Raw genomic sequence first — 23012 nt, 5'->3', positions numbered from 1 at the left:
CTGGTAGGAGTTAACCTAAGGGAATGGTACAACGTCTGGGTTTCTAGAGACCCAAAGGCCAGACTGCTATGGGAGGGTTTTGATCTAGGAGGAAAAGATGAAGCTGTGGTCAGAGCCAGGATAGACACAGGGATCCTGTACATGAGATAAGATAAGAACACGTACTGGAGGATAAACAGAGGGGCCCAGGAGGACTAAATAGAAACTGAGGTAGAAAATGGTCAAGTAGTTTAGGTGCCAGTTTAAGGGGGAATTTATTTATTTATTTTTTTAGTGTGTGTGTGTGTGTGTGTGAGAGAGAGAGAGAGAGAAAGAGAGAGAGAGGGAGAGAGAAAGAGAGAGAGAGGGAGAGAGGGAGAGATGAGAAGCATCAACTCATAGTTGCAGCACTTTAGTTGTTCATTGATTGCTTTCTCATATGTGCCTTGTGGGGGGTCCTTCAGCGAGCCAGTGACTCTTTGCTCAAGCCAGTGACCTTGGGGTCCTGTCTATGATCCCACTCTCAAGCCAGCAACCTCCCAGGCTCAAGCTGGTGAGCCTGTGCTCAAGCCAGCGAATTTTGGGCTCAAGCTGGCAACCTTGGGGTTTTGAACCTGGGTGCTCAGCGTCCTAGGCTGATGCTCTATCTATTGCGCCACTGCCTGGTCAAGCTAAGGGGGAATTTTTGGGAGCATTCCTTTTGGGAGGCCCAGCTTGTGCTTTGTGTTGGGGTGGCCATGCTGCTTTGATGCACTGGGCTGAGCTGGAGACCAAGTGCATTGCTCGGATTACCGATGTTGCCTGTGACTAATCGAGTGGGATTCTGTGATCTCCAAGTTCATAAGTTAGTCATAGCTTTTGAACCAGAAGAGGGCACTGATATATACGGACTGCTCTTTAGGAGAAGGACATCTAAACAAAAATTTGTTGTTTACTTTATGGTTTACATTTTACTCTTAACTCATATCACCTGATTTTAATCTCAGAACAACCCTGAGGCACATGGTTATCTTCATTTCCACAGATAAGGACACTGAGGTTAGAGAGTGGCAGTAGTTACAAGACTGCAGAAGTAGTAAGTGTCAGTGCCAGATCTCAAATACCAGTCTTCTGATTTAACCCAATACTCTTTCTCTCAGTCCTTTTTTCTCAGTATATCAGTAAGCTGGCTTTAGCAATCCTGCACCAAAAAAGAGAGATAATACCGAATTTTGACTTTGCTAAACTAAAGAAAGGTAGTAAAGGTGGGTTACTTTGTGATTAAAGAGTTTCCTTTAGCTATTTCTCATTCTGGTGCTTTGGCCCTAGAAGATGTAAAACTGCGTGGCATTTAGTAGCTTTGCTTAATTTAAGGAGCATACTCAGATTGGCAAGAATATGCTTGAGCTGTTGTGTTTTAGAAGAACCATGAGAAGTACTATAGGATTTTCTCACTTGATAATCACAGTTTCTTCATAGATTATCACAATTAAGTTTAAGAAAAATAGTTTGTTTTTTTCATCAAATGGAAATGTATAAAGGTATAAAAGAGTTAGCTGGTCAATAATGTCAATTTCCAGTTGGTGTTCTCAGATATTAAGAAAATAGATTTAAAAAATAGATTGTGAAATAGCAAACACTAAATTCTATGATTTTAACACATTCAATTGTTTTTTATAAAAGACAGTTTTTTGTAAAGAGCCTAGAAGAAACTCCAACGGAAACTATTGACCCTTCTAGTGTTTAAAGATATTGGTGTGGCAGAAACCCTTAAAATCTGCGTGATGGACTTCTAATAAGGCCAAATAATAATTAGTCCAGTTTGTCTGTTGCTTCTTGGCCCCTATTGACTTCTCAGCTGTCTGGCCACAGAGGACATAATCATGCCAAGAATAAAGGGTCTTTGTTTTCTAGGAAAAAGGGGGCTGAACTGTTGTTATTTCAGATCATTTGGGGATTACTCTTCTTTTTTGGGGTTTCCCCTTTCTCTTTAGATGTGTGCATTATATACCCTTATTCACTGGTTCTTCTTCCCTCTTTAAATATTAAAGGAACTAAAAATGAATGCGAACTACTTTATTGATTATGACTTTAAAGGCATGGCATCTTCAGACTCAGTTTCCCTAAGAACAACCCAGTACCAATGTGATGTCTGCTGTGTATTGGTTGGTGCCTCATCTCCCTCTTGCCCCACAGGGCTAATAATAGTAACCTTGTTTCTCTCTCCTGAGGCTATTCTGGAGCCAAAAAAAGCAGAATTCTGGAATTTTTATCCACCTGTGTGAGAATTTTAAAAGAGCTAAAATGAAACAAATTCTGAAGGCACATTTTGATGAGGAATTGACTCCTACAGTAGTCTTAAATATACTTGGCCATTTCAGACTGAGTCAGGCCCAGAATGAATCTGTGAGCTTGACCATCCCTTCATACTCTGTGCCTTCAAACCCTGAGCTCCCCAAGTGTCTTGAGTTAATGTGATTTGGGAAGGGCCATCAGCAGAGGAATATGCTAGATAGTTAGGCCAGTGAGACTAAATTTCTACCTGTCAGACACTCTGATCTTCTTTCCCAAATATAAGAGTTTTCCTCTCTGTAGGAGGGTCATCTTTGTCAATTGAGCCTTCAGCTTCAGGGGTAATTGTACCTACCGCAGGGAAGGAGGGGAACATCCACCTTCCTGACAACAGCAGCCTTGTAGACTCTGGTGATCTACAACTATGAAAACAAGCTGGAAATAACTTATCCAGCCTCACATGAAGTTCACTTCCAGTAGTCACTGGAATGGCATTTCCCAGAAATAAACCCTAAAAGAGTTGCAGCAGCTAAATGTGATCCGTGAGGCACCACCTTCCAACAGCATTTGTGTCCTTAAAAAATTGTCCTTGTTTTGCACATCTCTGTACTTCTGCAGTACCTAGCAGATGTTTGCCAAATAATTTAGTGAATTAAATTAATGTTCCCTTCATATGGAAAAGTAATGGGTCTTGAGGCCAATTCCAGAACTCAACACACTCAAAGTCTAAAGAATAGTTAGATCTAGCCTTTAAAAAATCAGTCTATGTATGTTATCAATAATAATAATATCAACCACTAACATTGAATTTTATGTGCCAAGCAATGTTCTAAGAACTTTTAAAATATTTGCTATACTTCTTTATTACCATGGCCCTCATGTTTAGAGTCCCCCATGAAATAATCCTTTTCAAGGCTGTAAACTTTGTCTTAAAGACATGTGGACACACACATTCACTGCTTCTTCTGCCAACCCCTTGCACTCGGCTAATCTGTTCATACTCTTAAGATAGAACAGTCAACCCCCCTGCCCCACCCCGGAATTTGGCAGCTCCTAAGAATCAAAGAATTTTTTGGTAGATGTTTCTTTTTATGTTTGTTTGAAATTCTATTTAAAGAAAGGTAAATGTACTTGGCTATGACACTACTGATTGGGTTTGTGTTCATGGACATAACTGGTAATTATTAATGCTAAATACCCATTTTTCATTCTGTAAACAAAGAATAACAAGGTTTTCCAGCCAACCAAATATGCTACCTTGCATCTCAATGTTTTGACAATGGTCTTTTCCTTAAAACATTTCAAATTTATGTAAGTGAAATATAGACAGGTTATCTAGTTTTAATTTAGAGGAACATAAAGGATAAAGACTGGCTTCACATGTTTTTTTCTGCTAGGGCCATCCCCAAAGGTATGCTCCAATATTTTGCTATTTTATAGAGAAGGAAACAGGCATAGAACAATTGATCAATGTGCTCAAGGTCACACAGATAAAAGCAGCAGAGTTGGGATTCAAACCCATATACTTTGACTCCAGAACTCTCCCGCTATCTATATTCTTAACCACTATGTGATGTGGGCCGTATTAGTCAGCGTCCTATCACAAAAAGGGATTTATTACATAGAGTTGACCCTATGCAATTGTTTAGAGTCTGCACAAGGCATCCTGAAGGCAACAGGAAAGACCGTCGGGAAGTGGTGACTGTTCTGAATTGGGGAGAGTGAACATGAGCTGGAGCCAGCATCAGACTCCTACCTCCTCCATCCAGGCTTCCAACTTCGAAGACACTGGTGTTCTGCAGAAGCTAAACATGTCCCTGGCCCAAGAGACAGAGAAGCTGAAGGAAGGGCCAGTGGGACCTGAAGGTGCTATGGACCTGCTGCTATTCTGTGCCAAGGAAGACAGCTGATAAATGACAATGTATACGAGTTGCAATGGTACCTGATGTCCTTGCATAGACCTTTGAAGGATAAAAAATATATATGACTTCCACATTCCTAGTATTTTTTTAAAAATTGCTTATTTCTCCTGGGGCTGCTCAGCCCTGACCACCACCTCGGTCCCTGCCCTGCCAGCCTCATTGGCCATGACCCTGTAGTTCCTGTCCACCTCCGCAGTCCCAATGGCTCTTTTGACTCTGGACTTGTGGCCCTGCCACTCAGGGCTGCCTTAAAGGAAGGAAAGGAAAGGAAAAGGAAAAGGACAGTTTCTAAACTTTTTAATATACTTTTTCCTTAAGTCTAGGATATATGACTTGACATCACTCAGTAATTCCCCTTGCTTTTGAATTTGTCATGGATGGGTCTCTACCTTCTAGATGCAAAATTATCAGAGGGTCAGCAGTGAACTTATTAGACACTCTGCTTTGAGTAAAATGAAGCTTCTGCAGATATCAGGACAGCTGATGTCCCGTTTGTCCCCGGTTGCCCCTCTGCTGGTTCGAATTAGGAAAACACCTTCTATAATCATCTGCCTAAGAGCCCACAGCCTTGCCATTCCTATCTTTTTATTTTTGCTACTTTTGCTTTTGTTTTTATTTTTTTAGGTTCCTGTATAATTCAATATCTTTGCATACAAAAGCTGCTTTTTTTTACAGTTAAATCTATTTATTTTGGTCGAAGTGGCTATTTCCTATATTGGTGTGTTCAAGCTGATTTTGCTTTTATAACAAACAATTCCAAAGTCTCAGGGGTTGACCCAATAAAAGTTTAATCCTGCTTGCTCTGCCTATCCAACACAAGTCAGCAAATAGGTCTGTTCATCTGAGACCCTCAGGGGCCCAGGCCCAGGGTGGCTCTGTTATTTGTCCATAATCACTGCGGTGGGGAGAAGGGAATGTTGCTAATTGCTCACTGTCTCTTAACATCTGCCAGAGTGACATCTTCACTCCTAGTCTCATTTCATTGGCTCAAGGAAGTCATGTGGATGTGATGAGCTTTATAGGCGGTGGGATATACAGTCTGTCTTAACGTGTAAGAACGGGAACATTTGGAAACAGCACTCATGATAGGCACATTTCCCTGTGCTCTGTGGCAATGAGTCTCATCCCATCAAATCTTGGTGATACTGATGAGGACCAATTTACTTTCTTGCATAAAAATATGAAGTTGACACTTCTTTCCAGACATCTGGGACAGTGAATATTGTTCTTAAGCAAATACTAAGTCATTTTTTTCACTGGAGAATTAGACATACTGTGACCTATTTTTATGTTGCACATTTCCCTCATACTTGTATATATTTTATCTGCACTTTGGTGAAAGCCTTCTTAGTCCTAGTGGCTGGTCAGTGTCTTCCCCAGCTAGTAGAGTTCACAGTTTCTCGTCAGGAGACTATCATTCTAGAATCTTAGAGCAGGGGCTAGGAAAACATTCCCTTCTGTTCACGATATTAATTGTTCACATACTATGCCCTTGTCCTTTTCAAAGTGCCTAACTTCAGGTCGAACCAAATTTCCTAATAAGATCTTTTAAATCAGAAACTGAGTACCTATTACGACCAACATGCATGCATGCTTTTCCAGTTTGTCTCCATGCAGTCAGCAGAAATGAGGAATTAAGCATGGAACTAGCGACTTTTAGTAGGCCATTGCCAAATACCAATAGTAATGATGACAGAAATGATGATCCATTGTATCTGTACCAGGGGTCCCCAAACTTTTTACACAGGGGGCCAGTTCACTGTCCCTCAGACCGTTGGAGGGCCGCTACATACAGTGCTCCTCTCACTGACCACCAGTGAAAGAGGTGCCCCTTCCAGAAGTGCGGCGGGGCCAGATAAATGGCCTCAGGGGGCCACATGCGGCCCGCGGGCCGTAGTTTGGGGACGCCTGGAGACATTCAGTTTTAACTACATGAGATCTTAACTGGTTGTCACTCATGCTGTAGGTTTCCAGAGGATAACATGATGGACCACTCTACATTCAGGGAATAGACATTGCATGTTTTTTAAAATTTTAATTTATTGATTTTTAGAGAGAAAGAAAGAGATACAGACAGAGACATCAACCTGCTGTTCCACGCACCCACGCACTGACTGGCTGATTCCTGTATGAGCCCTGACTGGGAATCGAACCTGCAACCTTGGTGTATTGAAACAACACTAACCAACTGAGATACCCGGCCAACGCTGACATTACATGGTTTAAAAAAAAAGTTTGAGGAAGTTGATTCCTGGTATTGTTTTCTGGAGGGATTAGGGTGGGAGTAACCACAAGAATGAGCACTCTCAGTCCATTAGGACCTCTAATGTTGGGAAGTCTTTTTTTGTTAACAGCTACTGATGCAACAGCAAAAAAGACCAGAGACCACCTACGAGGAAAGCAATATAGTTCACTCTTTTAATGGGAAACAAGTGTTTCTAGAACAAGGAATATAAAATTCTACTCAATTGACAAAAGAAATAGCAAGATATATGTTTCATAGACATGAATGTATTTCACTCTTATGGGGGAAAGGGGACAGAGATGAAAACCAAAGGGAAGAGTCATGTGGACAAAGAAAAAGGGAAAATGAATCTGATGACGGAGGAGAGTCTGATGTGCACACACTGCTTGTTGATGGCAAAGCACCAACGCCAACCCAGAGGAACCAGGAGCAGACTCACCCTGTGTGCCTTCACTTTCCGCCCTGGTCCCTGGAGAGCTGCAGAAACACAGTTGTCATCATGGGCTTCGGTGAAACAGCAGCATCCTCATTTAACCTTTCAGGATATTGCCACTTTGTAAGCACCTTGACAATAGGGACATCTCATTGATTGTTTATGAAAGTGAAACATTTGAATCTTTCCTGAGTATAGTGCATTGTGGAAAGTCTAGATGTAGTGTAGGCATATTGTCTTCAATTCTTGCAGTGAGGAAATGAAGAGGGCTGTCTTTAGCACATGAGTCAGAACTGCCTCACTCCCGGTCCCCCTTTGTTCCGGGCCCACGTCACCTTCCTGGTCTCTTCAGTGCAGGCCTTTCAAAAGCAGATTCTAGGCAAGAGCTTATATAATCTAGTTGGGTCCTTTTGCATGGCTGACGACAGAGCTGCTCACTTGCTTAAACTATTGCTGTAATCTGGCAAATGACTACTTTTTGATCATATTGGCGAACTGAGTAAAATAAGTAAATAAAAGTAAATTTTTATTTTTTTATTCAACAAATACTTGATTGAAGGCAACAATTCAAATTCTATGCTAGGGACTGTGTGTTAGCAATCAGGGAGGCCAGCATAATCCTTGCACTCATTTATTTATCATTTTGTGGGAAAACAATAAAATATCACTAATGTGTTCTGATAAAAATATACTACTTATTTCTCAGATTAGCACTGATTTTTCTTCATCCTTTTGGTTCCCTTACATCCCCTAGCCCCCTAATTTAATTAACAGGAGAAAACAAAGACAAGAACTCATTCTCATTTATGTTAACATACCGGGACAGCCCAGCTCTGGGCAAGTGTAACCATTGTTTTCTGTAGTCCTTCATTCACCTCTGCATCGACCAAGACTCCTTCCCAACTCCCTAGGTTCCTTTTCAAATGACTTAAAATTGTCTGCCCTCTTCATTTTTCCCAAGAACCAAGTTTTAGAGATGTTCTGGGAAGTTAATGGGAAAGTAGTTTCCTCAAGAAACAAAGGGAAACATAAAAAATGTGGCTCGCCTGACCTGTGGTGGCGCAGTGGATAAAGCGTTGACCTGGAATGCTGAGGTCACTGGTTCAAAACCCTGGGCTTGCCTGGTCAAGGCACATATGGGAGTTGATGCTTCCTGCTCCTCCCCCCTTTCTCTCTCTCTCTCTCTCTCTCTCTCTCTCCTCTAAAATGAATTAAAAAAATGTGGCTCATCCAGAAGGCAGTTTCATACTCTTCCTGTGTTAATAGGATGGGGACAAGAAGATGACATTTATTGAGCACCTGTTCTATTCAAGACATTCTATTAGGTTTCTCAGGGAGCTATAAAGGTGAAGGTGGCATTGTCTGCTTTCCTAAAGCAGTGTGATCACTGTAATTAAGAAATAACACATAAGAATTAGTGACTGGAATGTTCTTGGTGAGCTTCATGAAAGAGGTGGCATCTGGGCTGACATGGAAAGAGATTTGGGGACTGCAGAACCAGGCTGGGCAGGAAAGCACTGGGGCCTCCACTGTTGCACAGCCCATGGTGGAGCAGTGTGTCTGCAGCAGGGGCGGCCCAAAGGCACCGCGAGAGGCAGGAAGGGATTGCTCACATTCGGAAGACTCAGTGTGTCTTGATGGACTGGAATTTTGTGGCCCTGCGTTTATTATTGGACAATGAAAATAGGCCCGTGTTTGATGCAATCAAATATTTGGGAATGCCACAGTCAGAATGGTGATCTGGAAAGTTGATTGTGGCAGCTGTATACAGGTTAGTTAGAGGTGAGAGGGAGAAAGCAGCTGCACAATTGTTCAGACACAGGTGGTAAGGATTCAAACTAGAATGTAGAGTGCAGAATGAAAAGGAAAGAGCTGTGGGCTCTCTCTTGACATCTGAATGGCCCTGGAGTTAACAGGAGCCAGAATGTACAGTTCAGGTGCAGGTGACTACAGCAGTGTGAGGCAAAGGTTTCCAGTTCCGAGGAGTAGAATTTATTATGACACAGACAGTGCCCGTTCTTGCTGCTCCTAGAAATCTGAGAAAGGGAAGCTGTAACCATGTGGGGTGCCATTGCCTCCATGGACAAGATGGCATTAGGCTATGGATTGAAAAAATATTCACAAATGCTCTTGGAATGTAGTTTTCCATGGACTAATGTGGTTTGTGTTTGAAAGTGCACATATATTTTTCATCAGTGGCTGTGCTTTTAAAAGCAGGTAGTTAAAAAAAAATTTTTTTCCTCTTAAATGTAAAATGGTAATTTAATTTAGTCTTTGCAGCATGGGAATGGGATATTAATGGGCTGAAAACAGCAGTTTATTTTTTGTGGGATTGACCATTTCAGAAACTTCACATTTATGAAAAATATTATTACTAGAAAAATAAATTTGAAACCACAGTCCTACTTCAATGAGGACTTTCATTCTACTGCTTAAATACTCCAAGGAGTCTATGCTTCAGAGCAGCAGGGACTTAGTCTGAAACAGAGGACTTTGGAGTGGATTCTGAAGTGGTTTTCCCCATCTCTCTACCTCTAGATTGCTGTTCTTGGAAATCAAGGCCTGGTTTTGCCCAGCGGAACTTTTTGTTTGAGAGAAGTTGGCCAGTGGCGTGCAGCTATGGGATTGTGCAAAGCAGCTCAAACCACAACCGCATTTAGCCCCTCACCCACACAGTGGAAAAAGTATTTTGGGGTATGAGTCTCAAGATTAATTATACACTTACATGATAAAGATTTCCAATTCTCCCAGACAGGCATATTTATTTATTTTGTTTTGATTAATTATCCTGAGTTGAAGTCTTTAGCCAAGTTAAGTCTGAGTCCTAAACTATTTACAACTATTAAGCTTGTTAGCTGAAAACCATGCTCTGGATTCTTCCATGTCCACACAACCTTTCTGTAGTGTTGCGACAGGAAGCTGCTTGAAGGAACTCGCTGTATGAGGATGAGGGAGATGGAAGTCGAATAGTTGGAGGTCGGCTTCGCACTCCTCAGACCGACTCTGAGGACAGCCTGGAGAACCGTCCTTTAAGGGCGTACACAGACTAACGTGCTCAGAGGAACCAGGAAAGGAGACTTGAAGTCCAGTCATGCAGCGGAAGAGAGAAGACTTAAATGCTAACAGAGTCATGGTACTTCATTGCTGCTGGAGGCAGGTGCCATAGTTTTAGCTACCTTCCAGGCCTCTCCCAAGGAGCTCTCCTTGTTCATGCTGGTGAGAGGGAGGACCTTGCCTCCTCTTAAAGCTGAGGGGTGAGGTTTACCTCTCATGGGTCACTTGTCACCTGGTGGTGAGCGAGGGTCCTAGGCTGGTCCTGGTGTCCTGGCACATTCTGTGTGTGGGGCTTTGGGTCTCATAAGCACAGGGTTTGCTGACAATAGAGTCCAATGTCATATCCAGACTTGTGGAGAGACTTCGGCAGTGCTCCTCGCTGTCTGCTGCCCACAGCTTCTGACCGCTTTCTCCCTGGTTTTCATGCATTCTGGTAAAGAATAGGAATATGCAATCCTAATAGATTTTGTGAGCTCCCTAATATCTTTAAAACAAATGCCTTTTTGATTAAGTTGGCTCATGTAGATTTCTGTTGTTTAAAAACGAGAATCCTGACTGATATCAGGGCTGTAATGGTTTCTTATTTCTAGCTGGAACTTTTAACCTGAATTCAAGGATAACTTTATGGAATCTGTGTGTATGTTGTACTCTATGCAGAAGTTTGGACATCTGTGCATTCCGATGGGGAAGAGGGTCCATTTTTTTCAATCTCAGTTGAAGAACCTGAAGCTTTAAAAGTTCAAAAAACTTGCTTAAGCTCAAACAACTCGTAAGTTGTAGTTTAGGATTTGAGATGTCTTTTTGAAATCTCTCTTTTATTTGATTTTCAAGAGGTTCTTAACCCTAAAAATGTCAAAAACCACATATCTATAATTTACACACTTGATTTCGAAGCCCTCACAGTCTGGCCCCTGCCCGCCACTCGGATTTTCTCCTTCGCTGTGTTTCCTGTTACTTCTTCCCTTCATCTCTGATCTTGCTCCGGTCATGTCCAGGAACTAGGGATTTGCTAAAAGCACCTCATGTGTTCATCTGCATGTCTTTGCTCATGATGCTCCTTCTGCCTTATGTTTCTAATGCTCTCCTTTGCACCTTACCCCAACATTTTAATTGGGGTGCTGGACATCTACGCGTCTGGCTTGGACTCCTCTGTGCAGGTCAGGACTCCTGGACCCTGTCCTCGGGCCCACCTGCTTCACCCCTGCCAGCAGTCCACATCACATGAGCAGCTGGGGTGGCATCTTCTTTGTTTCCTTGGGGCATTCTCCAAAGTCACTGCCCAGGCATATCTTTGTTAGAGAAGTTAACACCTCTGGGGGCAACACTCAAATAACCAGAATGTCATGGATAAATGTTCATCCTCTGGTGGGCCACTTAGGAGGCACCTTCTCCATGGTTCCTCAGAGACCCCCAAGCAGCTGGTCCTCGTTGCCCACGGTGGCGACCTACTCACTAATGCTCTTGAGATAGATTATTAGACTGGATTATCCAGATGGGCCCAGTTAATCACAAGAACCCTTATGCATCCTTTCTTGGCTTTTGTTCTTTCCTGCCTCACTTCCTCCCTCTTTTGCCCCAGCATCCTAGATGACTGCTACTTGCACTCAAGTCTTTGGGGCTCTGTCTTCAGGCCAGCCCAGGTCCTGTCCCTTCCTGATTCTGTGCCTGCATGTCAGCTGTCTGCTGTGAGGAGCTGCCTTAGCGTTTGTTGCCCATTGTTGCTCTTATTTAATGATCTCTCTCTAGTAGCTGATTACTTCATTGATCGTTAAAAATTTTTAAATTTATTTTATTGTTTTGTTATGAACACTTAATATGCGATCCACCTCTTAGCTATTTTAAAGTGTATAGTACAGCATGTTGACTGTAGGCACAGTGCTGTACAGAGGGTTTCTAGGGCTTACTCGTCTTACTCGACTGCAACTTTATGCTCATTGATTAATAACTCCACATTTCTCCCTCCCTTGGCCCCGGGTAACCAACATTCCAGTGTTGAGTGTATGAATCTCACTATTCAGCTATCTCATCCAGTTGGAATCAGGAGTACTTGTCTTTCTGTGTCTGGCTTATTTCACTCAGCATGATGTCCTCAAGGTTCATCCATGTTGTTGCATATTGTAGAATTTCCTTCATTTTTAAAATAGAATAATACTTCCTTGTACATATATAATGCATTTTCTTTAAAAGTTTTTGTTCAGTCTTGGTTGAAAAGACTGAAGCTGTAAATATTCAAAGAACTTGCTTAAGATCAAATAACTAGTAAGTTGCAGTTTAGGATTTGAGATGTCTTTTTGAAATCTCTTACACATAACACTATCTAACTGGATATAAGACAATTAAGTGAAGTGCTCTATTTATGAGTAATAGGTACAGAGATGGCCTCTTTTCTTTCAGGTGAAAATAGGGGGTGTTGTCACGTGGGCACTACATTTTCCTTATCTATTCATCTACCAATGGACATTAAGTTGCTTTCACATGTTGGCTCTGTGAATAGTGCTGCAGTGAACATGGGAGAGTTACTATCTCTTTGAGGTCCTAATTTCAATTCTGTTGGATATACTATTCTCAGAAGTGAGATCGCGGGATCAGATGGTAGTTTTATTTTTTTGAGGAACCTCTGTACTGTTTTCCACAGTGGCCACACCAATTTACACTCCCACCAAGAGTGTGCAAGGGTTTCCGTTGCTCCACGTCCTCACCAACACTTGCCTTTTGCTGGACTGTTACTTCTTGAGAGTAAAGAGCTTATCTTATTCATTGTTGTTCTTTCATATTAAAACTGATGCTCATCTTTATGTAAAAAACATGAAGACATGAGAACTTTCTTCAGATCTATCAAGGGCTTTCTTATGTTTGCATATGTCTAAGGAACAGAATGAAAGCCAAGGAGTAGAGGTTACATCAGGGGTCCCCAAACTACGGCCCGCGGGCCGCATGCGGCCCCCTGAGGCCATTTATCCGCCCCCCGCCGCACTTCTGGAAGGGGCACCTCTTTCATTGGTGGTCAGTGAGAGGAGCACATTGACCATCTCATTAGCCAAAAGCAGGCCCATATTTCCCATTGAAATACTGGTCAGTTTGTTGATTTAAATTTACTTGTTATTTATTTTAAATATTGTATTTGTTCCCATTTTGGTTTTTTTTACTTTAAAATAAGATATGTGCAGTGTGCATAGGGATTTGTTCATAGTTTTTTTGATAGTCTGGCCCTCCAAGGGTCTGAGGGACAGTGAACTGGCCCCCTGTGTAAAAAGTTTGGGGACCCCTGGGTTACATGAAGGTACACTTCAGTTCAATACAGAACTATCGATGCAGCAAAAGAAGTGACATTTGTTAGTGACAGTGGCTCCTTATGGCATGTTAACCCATTCAGTTTGCTCACTGTTTTCTCACTAGCCAACAATTCCTGTTAATCGGAGTTTTAGGGAACAAGAGTCCAGGCGCTGATGCCTACAGGGACCGGGCGGGCACGGGAACCAGTGAGGCAGGCTGAGCATGGGTCGGTGTGGACGAGCACTGCAGGAAATGCAGCACGTGCAGTGCGTGAGGAAGAGCTGCTTCTCGGCTCCAGCCAGCCGTCGCTGTGCAGTGCTTTGATGCTGCCAGGCCTTTCCATTTTTCAAGGGAAAGCAGAAATCCAGATTCTTATGTAAAGTTTAGAAAATAGTATATGGATCAAGAAAGCATCACAGTGGAGATATGGATCACAGGTTGTTAGTTTTCAACCTTTATGTAGCATGTGTACCAGAGAATGCTACAACCTCAGATATGAGGACAGCCTCCCCGAGAGGCTGCCCCAGACTCTGGTCAGTTTGCTCTCTATAGGCCCGTAAACACACTGTGCTGGGGCCCAGCCTGGCCTTTCCCCATCCTGTCTTTGCAGCAAGGTAGTTCTGTGGCTCAGGCCCTTCTCCCATGACACTTCTCACTACTGTTCTTTGCCCACTGAACCCCATCTTCTTAGTGTGCCTTCAGCATTTCCAGAGCTTGGGTGTCTGTGGCTTGGGTCTAGGCTTGGGGCACAGGCTAATGGTCCCATGGTCTGTCTTCTCTGTTTAATTGAGTTGTAAATTCCTCAAAGCAGGGGCTTCTATTCACATCTTTCCTGTCTCTGGGAGCATGGCATGGGACACATGGCAGGTGCTCAGTAAGAACTATTGGTTGACTGTTGCCTGTTGGCTTTCTTACTCAGTGCTTTTGCTATCTCTCAGTGGAAGATGAGTTAATACCCAGGAGGCTACCGCTCTTGAGTGCAGAATGCAAGATTAAATCAGTGGGGCTCTTTTAGAGATTGGATAGGCATGTCCTCCATCGACTGCTGACCTGCTGCTCTCAACTTTTATAGGAAAATGGTGCCAGTCGATGGCTCTTTCCAATTTTCTCCCACCAAAGATACAACAAAATAATCAATGGTTTGTGTCCTAGTTTAGATTCATTGATTAGAGAGGGTTTCTGATCATAAGCTATGTAGCCATCTTTTTGATACGAAGATTGTCTAAAGGAAAAAATTTTTAACTGGTTATGATTATCTATTTTCTGTTCCTTCCCTCTTATTTGAAACACATTTTGTTTGTTTTAGAAATTTCTTTTCTCCCACATCTGTGAAGCAAAATACAATATAAACAATTCTGTCATCTGTGATAATGGGTATTAGGTACACTTTAGACACTGGAGTTTACTAATTGTCTCCAAACTTTCTTTTAGCAAAGTATTCCCAGTTTTGTGTGTGTGTGTGTGTGTGTGTGTGTGTGTGTGTGTGTGTGTAGGTGCTAGTAAGCATAAATTACCTAAATAGTAGGTCTTCTTTATTTCCCCTGCTGCATTTGTCCCACGGCTGTTAATTTATCCAAGCTTCGGTGTAGCTTTGTTACAAAGTCAAGGAACTGAATCGCTCATTCAATAAGTATTGAATATTTATTGAGTCTTGTCTGTGTGAGAAACCCTATTTTAGCAGCTGAAGATATAGTAGTGAAGAAATCAGACAAGGTCCTTGATCTCCCAAAGCTTACCTTGTAGTGTGGAGAAATAACCACAAGCCAACATATAATACAAATGAACACACAAGAAAACTGGATGTTGATAAATGTTGAGAGAATAAAAGAAGAGAGAATGTACACGAGAGGGAGTTTGTCTCGACTGGAGTTGAGGGAAGGTCTCCGTGAAGTTGTGACACCTGAGACTTGAATGACAAGCAAGGGCCAGCCATTTCAACATCAGGATGAAGAACGCCGAGGCCTAAGAAACAACTGCGATGAGCACCCTGAGGCAGGAGCCTGTGTCGTGTAAGGAGGTACAGCGAGGCAGTCAGAGGGAAGAGAAGTTTAGAGCTAGGAAATAGAATCATTATACAAGTGAAGCTAGTCAGCAGCCTTTATAGTTTAAATGTATACGGCCACGATCATTTAGATCGCAGAATCTGTATCATGATTTCAGGATTAGAATCAGTTATTACCCAAGACTCACACTGGAGAAAGTCAGTGTCCTAAAGTCTATGCGGTATCTCCCACTTCGAAGCCTCAGATGTCCCATGGATAGGATAGGCTGCAAGTAGTATTTTAGAAAATGACACCTTGTGTTATATTCTTAAATTGAATTTTCCTGGGAAGAAATCATATACGAATGAAGATAGTAAGAAACAACTTCCTTCATCCTTTAATATAATAATTGTTCTCAAGGATTATAAGAGTTGATATACAGATGGAACATATGGTTCTAAAGTTAACTGGACAGGGAAGAAAGCTGTTATGGACAGTTTTGGATTTTCTTGTATTTTTTTGGTATCTGCACAACAGAGACCTGATGAGTTGCCAGCACATAACAAGCCAGAACCCTAGATCCAGAGAGCATCTGTGATGTCTAGCCAACACAGAACTGCTTTCCCTCCCAAAGGGTGGTCTCCAAATCTGCTGTAGCCCTTAGCAAGATTTTTGTATCGCAATTGAAAACAGATGCCCTTTCTGCCCTTGCCCTTGTTGTCTGAGTTACTACCGTTCAAGGGGCGTGAGCCATGGGATCTCTCACGCACCCTTAGAATGCCCGGCAGGAGGCCTTCATTAGACATTCTCATTCAGAAGCTGCTGTGAAACACCCTGCAACAGACCATATACACCAGAAGGTGCCAGGCTCGGGAGGTTTGGATAATCTACTTGGTGGGTTCCAAATGTTTCTTGTCACAAATCAAAACTTTAATCTTAAGGTTTAATATAAAAAAAAAATCTCTGGATATTTTCTACTTTAGAATATTTAATTACAAGGGACCATATTTAATCCCAAAGGACTATGTAACCCTAAAGGAAAACCAAAGCACGCTCTCCCTAATGGACTATATTCAGTCTTATTACAGGATATGGCCCTAAAATATGCTTATATGACATGTACATGACATTAAAAATCCAGAGTATCAAAAAACTCACTTTAAATTCTTGATTAAAGAGACTTATTAGACATAACAGAATATACTGTGTAGACTTTGCTTGGATTGGGGTGTAAATCAACTGACATTTAAATAACACCTAGGAAATTTAAATATGAACTGAATATGAGACCATATTAAAGAACCATTTGTAGTTTTGTAGATGTGATAATGATGTGGAGGTTATGTAAGAAAATATCCTTATTTTATAGACATGTACACTCAAATATGTAGGGAGGAAATGTCACATCTATATTTTAAAATACTTCAGCAAAATTGAAGCAAGTATGGCAAAATGTTAATAATTACTCAATTTAGGTAATAGGCTCATGGGGTTTATTATAACATTTTCTCTACTGACCTGTATAGTTGAAAATTTTTATACTTCAAAGTTTTAAACAAACTCTTTGCAAGTCAGAGCATAGTGCAGTGATTTGTCAGCTAAACGCACTGCTTCAGGGTTGTAATGGATGTTACTTTACTGAGCCTTTTGTGCTGCGGTTTGCAGTAGCAGTGGACCTGGAAACTAGACGATTTCTTCATAAATGTTACATTGCAATAAAAATGAACCAATAATCTCCCCTTACCCCGGCCCCCACCCCCATGCTCTGATTTTGTAACTTGGCCTATGATTATAGGAGGTTAAATAGTTCAAAAGTAAAACTGAAACATATGGAATCCAAAAGCTAGTATTTTTTTTTCATTCTGGAATATAAAGCTCTCTTTAATTATAGTTGACACACAATATTATATTAGTTTCAGATATACAACACAGTGGGATTTGACATTTATATACCTTACAAAATGATCACCATGAAAAGTCCACTATCTGTCACCAAAGTTACTGTGATATTATTGACTGTATTCCCTAAGCTGTACTTTACACCCCTGTGATTATAACTACATGTGTACCTCTTAATCCCCTTCACCTTTTTGCCCATATTTCTACCATCCAACCCTCTGGCAACTATCAGTTTTTCTGTAACCATGAGTCCATTTGTTCATTTGTTTAGATTTTTAGATTTCACACATAAGTGAAATAATATAGTATTTATCTTTCTGTATTCACTTAGCATAACACTCTCTAGATCTATCCATGGTGTCACAAATGGCAAGATTTCATTCTTTTCCGTGGCTGAGTAATAGCACACATATATCCATTTCTTCTTTATCCATTCATCTGTTGGTGAATACCTAGGTTGCTTCCACATCATGGCTATTGAAAATAATGCTGCAGTGGATATTGATAGTATTTTATTTACTTATTTATTAGATTTTATATATTGATTTTTAGATAGAAAGGTCAGGGAGGTGGGAGGAGTGGGAAGCATCAACTCGTAGTAGTTGCTTCTCGTATGTGCCCTGCCCAGGCAAACCCGGGGTTTGAACTGGCAACCTCAGCATTCCAGATCAACGCTTTATCCATTGCTCCATCACAGGTCAGGCCCATTGCTAGTATTTTAAGTATCTTGTTTCAACCTCAATTTAAAAGAACAAACTTTTTTTTTTTTAACTTTCAATATTATTTTCTATTGGTTTCAAGTATATTCATAGTGGTTAGACAATCATATACTTTACAAAGTTTCCCCTGATACTTCCAGTACCCACCTGGCTCCATACATAGTATTAAAGTATTATTGACTGTATCCCCTAGGCTACAGTTTACACCCCTACGACTCCCTGTAACTGCCGATCTGCGCTTCTCAGTCTCCCCTGTGGCCCTCAGTCCTGCGGCCCCTCCCCCTGGCAGCCACCGACCTGCGCTTCTCAGTCTCCCCCGTGGGCCTCAGTCCTGCGGCCCCTCCCCCTGGCAGCCACCGACCTGCGCTTCTCAGTCTCCCCTGTGGCCCCCAGTCCTGCGGCCCCTCCCCCTGGCAGCCACCAACCTGCGCTTCTCAGTCTCCCCCGTGGCCCCCAGTCCTGCGGCCCCTCCCCCTGGCAGCCACCGACCTGCGCTTCTCAGTCTCCCCCGTGGCCCTCAGTCCTGCGGCCCCTCCCCCTGGCAGCCACCGACCTGCGCTTCTCAGTCTCCCCTGTGGCCCCCAGTCCTGCGGCCCCTCCCCCTGGCAGCCACCGACCTGCGCTTCTCAGTCTCCCCCGTGGGCCTCAGTCCTGCAGCCCCTCCCCCTGGCAGCCACGGACCTGCGCTGCTCAGTCTCCCCCGTGGCCCTCAGTCCTGCGGTCCCTCCCCCTGGCAGCCACCGACCTGCGCTTCTCAGTCTCCCCCGTGGGCCTCAGTCCTGCGGTCCCTCCCCCTGGCAGCCACCGACCTGCGCTTCTCAGTCTCCCCCGTGGCCCTCAGTCCTGCGGCCCCTCCCCCTGGCAGCCACCGACCTGCGCTTCTCAGTCTCCCCCGTGGGCCTCAGTCCTGCAGCCCCTCCCCCTGGCAGCCACCGACCTGCGCTTCTCAGTCTCCCCCGTGGGCCTCAGTCCTGCAGTCCCTCCCCCTGGCAGCCACCGACCTGCGCTTCTCAGTCTCCCCCGTGGCCCTCAGTCCTGCGGCCCCTCCCCCTGGCAGCCACCGACCTGCGCTTCTCAGTCTCCCCCGTGGCCCTCAGTCCTGCGGTCCCTCCCCTTGGCAGCCACCGACCTGCGCTTCTCAGTCTCCCCCGTGGCCCTCAGTCCTGCGGCCCCTCCCCCTGGCAGCCACCGACCTGCGCTTCTCAGTCTCCCCCGTGGGCCTCAGTCCTGCGGCCCCTCCCCCTGGCAGCCACCGACCTGCGCTTCTCAGTCTCCCCCGTGGCCCTCAGTCCTGCGGCCCCTCCCCCTGGCAGCCACCGACCTGCGCTTCTCAGTCTCCCCCGTGGGCCTCAGTCCTGCAGTCCCTCCCCCTGGCAGCCACGGACCTGCGCTTCTCAGTCTCCCCTGTGGCCCTCAGTCCTGCAGCCCCTCCCCCTGGCAGCCACCCGGCCACTCTCTGTGTCTATGAGCCTGTTTTAATCTTGTTTGAAAAGAACAACAATCTTAAAATATAGTTTCCAAAGTTATCTTTTCTCCTTTTGAAATGTACATATTGCAACCTGGATTATATTAATATATATATAAAATTATTGGCACTGTCTCTGGTACCTACATGCCAGCCAATGGCCTTTCTTTTTCCTTCTCTGTTCAGAGATGGTGAGGAGTTATCATTAAATTTACCTGTGCTCCAAAGAAAACTAGATAGAACAAGGCAAGTATGGCACAAAAAAAGAAAACTACAGACCAATATCTCTAATGAATACAGATGCTAAAATACTAAACAAAATACTAGCAAATCGAATACAACAACATATTAAAAAAATAATACATCATGATCAAGTGGGATTCATCCCAGAATCTCAAGGATGGTTCAACATACGTAAAACGGTTAACGTAATACACCGTATCAACAAAACAAAGAACAAAAACCACATGATCTTATCAATAGACGCAGAAAAGGCTTTCGATAAAATACAACACAATTTTATGTTTAAGACTCTCAACAAAATGGGTATAGAAGGAAAATATCTCAACATGATAAACGCCATATATGATAAACCATCAGCTAACATCATATTAAATGGCACTAAACTGAAGGCTTTCCCCCTTAAATCAGGAACAAGACAGGGTTGTCCACTCTCTCCACTCTTATTTAATGTGGTACTAGAGGTTCTAGCCAGAGCAATCAGACAAGACAAAGAAATAAAAGGCATCCATATCGGAAAAGAAGAAGTAAAGGTATCACTTTTTGCAGATGATATGATCCTATACATCGAAAACCCCAAAGAATCCACAAAAAGACTACTAGAAACAATAAGCCAATACAGTAAGGTCGCAGGATACAAAATTAACATACAGAAGTCAATAGCCTTTCTATATGCCAACAATGAAACAACTGAGAAGGAACTCAAAAGAATAATCCCCTTCACGATTGCAACAAAAAAAATAAAATACTTAGGAATAAACATAACAAAGAATGTAAAGGACTTATATAATGAAAACTATAAACCATTGTTAAGGGAAATTGAAAAAGATATAATGAGATGGAAGAATATACCTTGTTCTTGGCTAGGAAGAATAAATATAATCAAGATGGCTATATTACCCAAAGCAATATACAAATTTAATGCAATTCCCATCAAACTTCCAATGACATTTTTTAAAGAAATAGAGCAAAAAATCATCAGATTTATATGGAACTATAAAAAACCCCGAATAGCCAAAGCAGTCCTAAAGAAAAAGAATGAAGCTGGGGGCATAACAATACCTGACTTCAAACTCTATTATAGGGCACGACAATCAAAACAGCATGGTATTGGCAGAAAAATAGACACTCAGACCAATGGAACAGAATAGAAAGTCCAGAAATAAAACCACATATATATAGTCAAATAATTTTTGATAAAGGGGCCAACAACACACAATGGAGAAAAGAAAGCCTCTTCAATAAATGGTGCTGGGAAAACTGGAAAGCCACATGCAAAAGAATGAAACTGGACTACAGTTTGTCCCTCTGTACTAAAATTAACTCAAAATGGATCAAAGATCTAAACATAAGACCTGAAACAATTAAGTACATAGAAGAAGACATAGGTACTCAACTCATGGACCTGGGTTTTAAAGAGCATTTTATGAATTTGACTCCAATGGCAAGAGAAGTGAAGGCAAAAATTAATGAATGGGACTACATCAGACTAAGAAGTTTTTGCTTAGCAAGAGAAACTGATAACAAAATAAACAGAAAGCCAACTAAATGGGAAATGATATTTTCAAACAACAGCTCAGATAAGGGCCTAATATCCAAAATATACAAAGAACTCATAAAACTCAACAACAAACAAACAAACAATCCAATAAAAAAATGGGAAGAGGATATGAATAGACACTTCTCCCAGGAAGAAATACAAATGGCCAACAGATATATGAAAAGATGCTCATCTTCTTTAGCTATTAGAGAAATGCAAATCAAAACGGCAATGAGATACCACCTCACACCTGTTCGATTAGCTGTTATTAGCAAGTCAGGTAATAGCAAATGTTGGAGAGGCTGTGGAGAAAAAGGAACCCTCATACACCTCATACACTGTTGGTGGGAATGTAAAGTAGTACAACCATTATGGAAGAAAGTATGGTAGTTCCTCAAAAAACTGAAAATAGAACTACCTTATGACCCAGCAATCCCTCTACTGGGTATATATCCCCAAAACTCAGAAACATTGATACGTAAAGACATATGCAGCCCCATGTTTATTGCAGCATTGTTCACAGTGGCCAGGACATGGAAACAACCAAAAAGCCCATCAATAGATGACTGGATAAAGAAGATGTGGCACATATACACTATGGAATACTACTCAGCCATAAGAAATGATGACATCGGAACATTTACAGCAAAATGGTGGGATCTTGATAACATGATACGAAGCGAAATAAGTAAATCAGAAAAAAACAGGAACTGTATTATTCCATACATAGGTGGGACATAATAGTGAAACTAAGAGACATTGATAAGAGTGTGGTGGTTACGGGGGGGAGGGGGGAATGGGAGAGGGATAGGGGGTGGGGAGGGGCACAAAGAAAAGAAGATAGAAGGTGTCAGAGGACAATCTGACTTTGGGTGGTGGGTATGCAACATAATTGAACGACAAGATAACCTGGACTTGTTATCTTTGAATATATGTATCCTGATTTATTGATGTCACCCCATTAAAAAAATAAAATTATAAAAAAATAAATAAATAAAAATTAAAAAAAAAAAGAAAACTAGATAGAAGGTGACAGAGGACAATCTGACTTTGGGTAATGGGTATGCAACATAATTGAACGACAAGATAACCTGGACACGTTATCTTTGAATATATATATCCTGATTTATTGATGTCGCCCCATTTAAAAAAAATAAAATTATTGAAAAGGAAAAAAAAATTTACCTGTGCTCTTTCTTCAGACAGTGTGTTTTTGCTGATGGCCTATGCCAGTACTGGCTATCGGTAAGACTTTTTCCCCCTTGGGATATTTTGATATCCAGATCCTTAATATTCCCATTTCCATTGAACTTCCTAATGGAGGTAAGCTCCCACTGCAGTGCGGGCTGAGTTACATGACCTGGCCACTGAGGCACAGAGCGTGTTGCTGTGTATTTCTTCCCACCCATGTATAACCTGCGAGTTCTCTCTCTTCTGATTTTCCCTCCATACTTGGTGTCGGTAGTTGCAGACACCATATAAACGTGTCTCGCTGCTCCCTGTCCTCAACACTAGTAAGCTGTTGAGTACTGGCATCTCATTTTTTTTAAAAAAAAACAACAATAACTACACGGAAAGTATCTTGATTTTGAAGTAGGGTTAAAAATCAAGCCCTAATCATATCATCCTCACAGCAGACGCATGTGAGGCACCATCGAAGGGTCTGTGGGATGAAAGGCTGTGGTGGTGGCGGGTGGGGAACCGGAAGACCAAGTCCCTGTCTCCAGCTGTTGGCAGACTGTGCAGAGATAGGAGAAACAACCACTGTAGAAAGTATATGATAAGCACCCAAATGAGTGTTACGGACTGCAAGTGTGGTACAAATTCAGAGTCAAGGTGTTACTATTTGGGACCATCATGGCTTCATGGAGCATATAAAATTAAAACTGAACCTTTCAGAAAGAGGTAAAATTTTGACAGCAAGAGAAAGGGCAAGAAACTTTTTTGAGTGGATTAATGAGTATACCCAGCAGCAGGGAGTGTTTGAATA

The 23012-nt window shown here is 42.3% G+C and overlaps 1 protein-coding gene across 3 annotated transcripts in view; it reads left to right on the top strand.

Moving 5' to 3' along the window:
- Window positions 1-23012, top strand: part of GALK2 (galactokinase 2) — a 171689-nt gene that overhangs the window by 139609 nt on the left and 9068 nt on the right. The window lies entirely within an intron of this gene.

The sequence above is a fragment of the Saccopteryx bilineata genome, chromosome 4 (assembly GCF_036850765.1).
Source record: "Saccopteryx bilineata isolate mSacBil1 chromosome 4, mSacBil1_pri_phased_curated, whole genome shotgun sequence".
Taxonomy (NCBI): Eukaryota; Metazoa; Chordata; class Mammalia; order Chiroptera; family Emballonuridae; genus Saccopteryx; species Saccopteryx bilineata.
Note: the sequence above shows the minus strand (reverse complement) of the source record. Positions and strands in the feature narration are given on the sequence as shown.